Source organism: Eubalaena glacialis, chromosome 9 (genome assembly GCF_028564815.1).
Source record: "Eubalaena glacialis isolate mEubGla1 chromosome 9, mEubGla1.1.hap2.+ XY, whole genome shotgun sequence".
In the NCBI taxonomy this organism is placed as follows: Eukaryota; Metazoa; Chordata; class Mammalia; order Artiodactyla; family Balaenidae; genus Eubalaena; species Eubalaena glacialis.
Genome location: NC_083724.1, coordinates 102,433,570 through 102,440,667, shown reverse-complemented (window position 1 = coordinate 102,440,667; position 7,098 = coordinate 102,433,570).

Here is a 7,098-nt window from a genome sequence, read left to right as displayed (position 1 = left end):
TATAAATATTAGCTTTATAAATAAAATTACTTTAAAAAATTAGCTTTATAAATAAAATCAGGCTGACTAAAACCATCATCAAATTACCTTAAACATTTTATTACTTAGAATGTTTAATATGTCAGTTTCTCCTAAATTTTTAAATTAACTTTAAAATCAGAAAAAATAACACTCAAATTATGAATGTGATTACAAAAATTTTTGTAACACTTATGCCCAACCTATTACAAAACCATTGGCAATGTGGTTTATATTCATTTGTATTGTTTTCAATGTTTCTACTTTGCTGAGGTTATAGCAATATTTATGCTCATACCTTCTAGGGGATTTAACAATTTGCTTCACCTAGAATAAAAATACATCTCTCAGACCAGCCAGGGTGCAAGGTTTCAGCTGCCAGCCAAGGATTCTTGGCCAGGACGTGTCCTGGCTGTATCTTCCAGTGTCTTATGAATAGACTGTGAATTCATTATTTTGCCATGCTGTTTGACCTGATAGCTATTTGGTTATTTTATGTGATTTTCAGAACCTCTGTTTGGGGGTAATAAATTACTTTTTTTAAAAAACTCATCATAATTTCATTTATTCAGCCTTTCCCACTTCTATACATAAGCCTATAACAATTCCTTAAATACAGAGATAAACTAAATTAAGCAGAAAATTCACTGATTAGTAATCTAATTCTAATTAGAATTATTTCTACAATAATTTTTAATAACAACTATATTTTATCTCCATCATATCAAGCTTTCATTAAATGGATCTTTACAGTCTCAACTTGTTCAAAGATCTATAATTAGTATGATAATTGGTATTCTCTCTTGTCTCATCAAATTGAGTCAAATGGAGTCACCTGACTCCATCATTCTTCCAGAATTCTTCCAGACTTTTTTTTTTTTAAAGGATCCTTGCTTTCTGTTCACAACATGATGTTCCATAACATCTTGCTTTACTCTGTCCTAAGACAAGAAATTAACTACCCTCAAGGAGTTATCTTTTCATTTAGTAAAGTATTAGAAACTGAAATAGAAACAATATGAGAATGTTTCTCATGCATACTGCTGAAAGGTAGGATTGCTAAACCACTTTAGAGACAAGGGTGGAAAGAATATTTTAAGGTAATCAATTCAAAGTGATATTCCCAGTTTAAGGTTAGTGATGCACATAGATTTTTCTAACAAAAAGTTAAATTAACCAACGTATATGAAGGGCTTAGCACAGCCCCTCACCCATAGTATATGCTATTATAATTTACTGCTTTGGTTGAGTCAATTGATACTTTGGGGATCTCATATATATCAAGTAAGCTGAAATGGAATTTAAAATGATTATTTGGCTATTTTTTCAATATGAGCTGTGGATTCAAATATTTTAAGCCCCATGGGGAAACTGCATCCACTGAAAGTAACTAGTGGGACTTCCCTGGTGGTGCAGTGGTTAAAAATCCACCAGTGCAGGGGACATGGCTTCAATTCCTGGTCCGGGAAGATCCCACATGCCATGGAGCCACTAAGCCTGTGCACCACAACTACTGAGACTGCGCTCTAGAGCCCACGAGCCACAACAACTGAGCCCACATGCCACAGCTACTAAAGCCCGCGCACCTAGAGCCCATGCTCTGCAACAAAGGGAAGCCACCGCAATGAGAAGCCCGTGCACTACAACGAAGAGTTGCCCCTACTCGCCAGAACTAGAGAAAGCCCACATACAGCAATGAAGACCCAACGCAGCCAAAAATTAATTAATTAATTAATTTTAAAAAATACACATTCATTAAAAGAAAGAAAGAAAGAAAGAAAGTAACTAGTTAATTGCAATTTTATCTCCATGCTGGAAACATTTGGGCCATTATACATATGAGCATAGAGAAGTAATAGAAGTAATACAATGGACTATTACTCAGCCATAAAAAGGAACAAAATTGGGTCGTTTGTAGAGACGTGGATGGTCCTAGAGTCTGTCATACAGAGTGAAGTAAGTCAGAAAGAGAAAAATAAATATATATTAATGCATGTATGTGGAATCTAGAAAAATGGTACAGATGAACCTATTTGCAGGACAGGAATAAAGACACAGATGTAGGGAATGAACCTGTGGACACGGTGAGGGGGGTGGGATGAATTGGGAGATTGGGATTGGCATATGTGCGCTACCATGTATAAAACAGATAGCTAGTGGGAACCTGCTGTATAGCACAGGGAGCTCAGCTCAGTGCTCTGTGCTGACCTAGATGGATGGGCTGAGGGGAGGGTGGGAGGGAGGTCCAAGAGGGAGGGGATATATGTATACATACAGCTGATTCACTTCATTGTACAACAGAAACTAACACAACATTGTAAAGCAACTCCACCCCAATTAAAAAAAAAAAAAGAGAGTGATGTGGTCCTCCACATCAGGAGAAACTCACAGTTACAGGAGCAAGGACACCTGAGGGCCAGTCCCTGATTGCCCCCCACATTTGGGGCCTGCACACCAGGATCAGATTTTTAAGCTGCATGATTACTAAAGTACCAACCTTTCTCTTGCATGCAAATGCAGGCATTCAACCTAGAATTCTATACTCAGAAGATTTTGAAAAAGGAGGGCAAAGTCAAGATATTTTGGATAAACAAAAAATGAGCAAGTCTGTCCCATTAAGAGCCTCATTAATGACATTTTAATTAATTGTGCTGCTCAGTAGAAATTTCTACGAGGACAGAAAAGTAGTTACCAGCCACACTGAGCAAGTGAAATATGGCTACTCTTGTAAGCAGCTCTTCACAGGAAACCGCCCTCAGCAGGAAGCCCCTTTCCTTGCCACTTTAGCAAAGCTATATTGTAACTAATTTTTAACCAGTCACCCCCATGCTCTACTTTTCTCCCGCAGGAGCACTCCTTTCAAATCTTTTAATCACACAATACCTTGCCTATCTTGTTGGTTCTTTCTGTAGATCAAAAGAAGTAGGAACGAAGAATAAGTAATTAACAGATGACCACATCTCTTCCCTAGCTTCCCCTTCAGTAATCTCAGGAACAAACTGTGTGACCAAACTGTGTGAACAAGGTAACATCTAGAGGAAGATCACAAGAAGTCCACGAGCCTGCATGCAGTGGGGGATGGCGAGGGCTCTGACCCTCTATCTCAGTAATTAACTGAGATTACTTCCCTTCTCTCCTTTAAAACTTTCATGGCTGAGCAGACTCTTCGGAGGTGGTTTTTTGGAGACAGAGTTCGCCATCTCCCCAGATTGCCGGCATTCTGATTGAAGACAACTTTCCTTTCTACCAACGTTTATGAGTTTGATTTTGTAAGCAGCGACCAGCAGGACCCGATTCATTGGATAACACTCTGACTTAGGAACTACATTTTAATTTTGTTTAATGTTAATTACTTTAAATATAACTAACCACATGCGGCTAATGGTTACCATACTGGATGGCACCAAAAGATGTAAAACAAGCACAAAGAAAGCATTCCTAGGAACAGTTGGGTCTGAGATGCAAGAAGGAATGAGGTGCACAGAGTTAAATATGTGAATAAATCAGAATAAGAACTGAATATACAAAATAATAATAACAATAATAATAATGTTCTTGTAGAACTTTTAAAAAGAATGAATAACGTCAATAAGATGGTGAATCTATTAATATTCAGATAAACTTAATAACATGGTAATTACATACCGTTCAACTTAATTTGTTCTAGGTTCTTACATTGTTGGGGAAGAGGGTAAGGGCATGGTTAAAAAAGAGAGACTCTGCTTTAGAAGACCAGTAAAGAGCCAAAGGAGCATGGCTGGGAGAAAATTATCTTAGTATTCTGGATTGAGCCCTTTGTATTTAGGGGCAGACAGCTGGCCACTGGCAGCTCCAGCTATCCAGCAACCCTTTTTTAAAAGGGATTAAAGGGTTCAGGGAACAGAGTCACATGAGGCATTTATACAAAAGCTATCCTTTGTATCTGATTCTTCCTTCCCACCTGAGCAGTGGGGTGTTACAGAGTGTTTGGAGCTGTGTGGTCCTTTCCTCTTAGATAAAGTGTCCCAGGCAGGAAGAGGATCCCAGACATCAGCAGTCAAAAATCTTTTCACAGAAAGTCTAAGTCCTGGTGGACTCAAGTTCCTCACTTACTCAAGGAACAATTCCTCCAATGTAACACAAAATATTTCAGGATAAAGAAGCACATTTGTGATAGCAAAGCCAGACAAAGATAATATAAAAGACAGGTTTAGATGATGGCTTGTTGAAGGCTGTACCCAAGGAAAGAATGTTGAATCTTGTCAATGCTTTTTCTGCAACAACTGAGACGATCATGTGGTTTTTGTCCTTCATTCTGATAATGTGGTATATTATACTGATTGATTTTCATATGTTGAATCATCCTCGTATTCCAGGAATAAACCTTCCCTGGTCAAGGTGTATATCCTTTGAACATACTGTTGAATTCAGGTTGCTAGTATTTTGTTGAGGGTTTTTGCATCAAAATTCATCAGGGCTATTGGTCTGTAATGTTCTTTTCTTGTAGTTTCTTTATCTGGCTTTGGTATCATGGTAATACTGGCCTCATGGATTGAGCTTGGAAGTGTTCCCTCCTGTTCAATTTTTTTGAAAGAGTTTCAAGAGGATTAGTGGTAATTCTTCTTTGTTTGGTGGAATTGTCCAGTGAAGCCATCTGGTCCTTAGCTTTTCTTTGTTAAGAGGGCTTTGATTACTGATTTAATCTCCTTACTAGTCATTGATCTGTGTAGAATTTCTAGTTCTTCATGATTCAGTCTTGATAAATTGTGAGTTTCTAGGAATTTTTCCATTTCTTCTTGGTTATCCAATTTGTTAGCATACAACTTTTCATAGTATTCTCTTACATTTCTTTTTATTTCTGTGGCATTTGTTGTAATGTTCCCTTTTTCATTTCTGATTGTATTTATTTGAGTCTTCTCTATTTTTTTCTTATATAATGTAGCTAAAAACTTGTTGATCTTTTCAAAAACTCAGTATCATTGAAAAATTTTGTCATGTGTTACAACATGGATGAATCTTGAAGACATTATGCTAAGTGATATAAACCATCACAAAAAGATGGCTGCTGTATGCTTCTGTGTATATGAAGTGTCAAAATTATTTAAATTCGTAGAAACAGAAATTATAATGGTGATTACCATGGGCTGGGGAAAGGGGGAAATAGGGAGTTTTTTGATGGGTATAGAGTTTCAGTTTTATAAGATATAAAAGTTCTGGAGATCTGTTTCACAGCAAGGTGAGTACACTTAATACTACTCAATCTGAACGCTACACTTAAAAATGGTTATGATAGGAAATTTTATGTTGTGCTTTTTTTTACGACAATTAAAACACACACATCCCAATGAAAGCCTATTCTCTCTAGCCAAAGGACACAGGATGGGCAGCCTACAAGACAGAAAGCTTTTAGACAAGAACTGCTCTACTCCAGACAACACCACAGAAAAATCTGTAGTCCCATCCTAACACATGCTACAAAATACCACATGGGGATCCTAGACTTCTACCCTCACAAAGCTATAATGAATTACCCCAATCCATGCTCCCCACCAGTGTAGTGTCAGAGAAGGTTCATTAAGCAGTCCTGACATTCATCTCCACCTGTTAGTATCATGGAAAGCACATGGGAGGCTGGATTTTCACCCCTACCCAGTAGTAGTATGGTGCCCCTACAGGGGTGATGGCAAAAGAGGTCTGGTGGATAGTCAGGACTTTCCCTACCTGCCTGTGAAAACAAGACCACTCCCCACTCCCAGCAGTGTTGTTGGAGGCCATAGAGAGAGAAGTCACAAGACACTTCTACCTGTCCCAGCCAGGGAGGTATCGTAGAGACCCTAGTGTGGAGTCAAAACCCCACCCCTGCCTAGGAGTAAAAAGAGCCCCTCATGGGAGATCAAAGGAGGCTGAGTGGAAGTACTTGTACCCCACCTGCCAGAACTAAGCTGGTATTCCCCACTTCCTCTATATGACCAGTGTGAAAATAAGCTAGCTAAAATAGGAGGTTTAAAGAAGATGCACATTCTCATTATATTTATGGGGTATTATATTTATACCCCAAATATTTAGTTTCAGTAGAAAATCATTCATCCTATTAAGAATGAAAGAAGATCCCAAACTGAATGAGAAAAAACAATCAATGGATCCCAAGACCAAGGTGGCAGACATGTTAGAATTATCTGACAAAGACATTAAGTCAGCTATCATAAAAAAGCTTCAATAAGCAATTATGAGCAAATAAATTTGACTATTCTATGTAGATGTGTAAATCTTTTTGAGGTTATTATACTTGGAGTTTGTTAAGCTTCTTGGATGTGTAAATTTTGATTGTTTTAATAAAATTTGATGAGTTTTTAGCCAATATTTCTTCAATAAATTTTTTTCTGTACCGTTTTCTTTCTTTTCTCTTGCTGGAATTCTTATTATGCTTATGTTGGTATACTTAACAGTATCCCACATCTCTCTGAGGCTCTGTTCATTTTTATTCATTTTTTCTTATTTCAGCTCCTTAGATTGGATAATCTCACTTAACTTATCTTCAAATTTAATTATTCTTTCTTCTTCCAGTTCAAATCCATTATTAAATTTTTTTGGTGAGTTTTTAATTGTAGTGAGAATTTCTATTAGTTCTTATTTATAATTTCTATGTCCTTATTGATATCTCAGTTTGGTGAGACACTATTATCATACTTTCCTTCAATTCTTTAGATGTGGTTTGCTTGGTTTACATTCTTTGCATGTATTTATAATAGCTGATTGAATATTTTTGTCTACTAATTCCGACAACGAGGTCATATCAGGAGATTTTCTGTGGTTGATTGTTTTCCAGTTTCTTTGCATGTCTCATAATCTTTTATTGAAAACTGAACCTTACAGATACTATATTGTAACAAGTCTGGTATCAAATTCTTTACTCTTCCCTGAATTTCTTATTATTGCAAGGTTTCTGTTGTTATTGTTGTTGTTTCTCTCACTGATGCTTATTTATCTAGGTACTTTTCTGGACTAATTATACAGATTCTATATTCCCTGGAGTGTGTGGCCACTGAGTTCTCTTCTCACTTTTTTTAAGCTTTTGTTTTTACTTTTAGGCCAATATTCCTA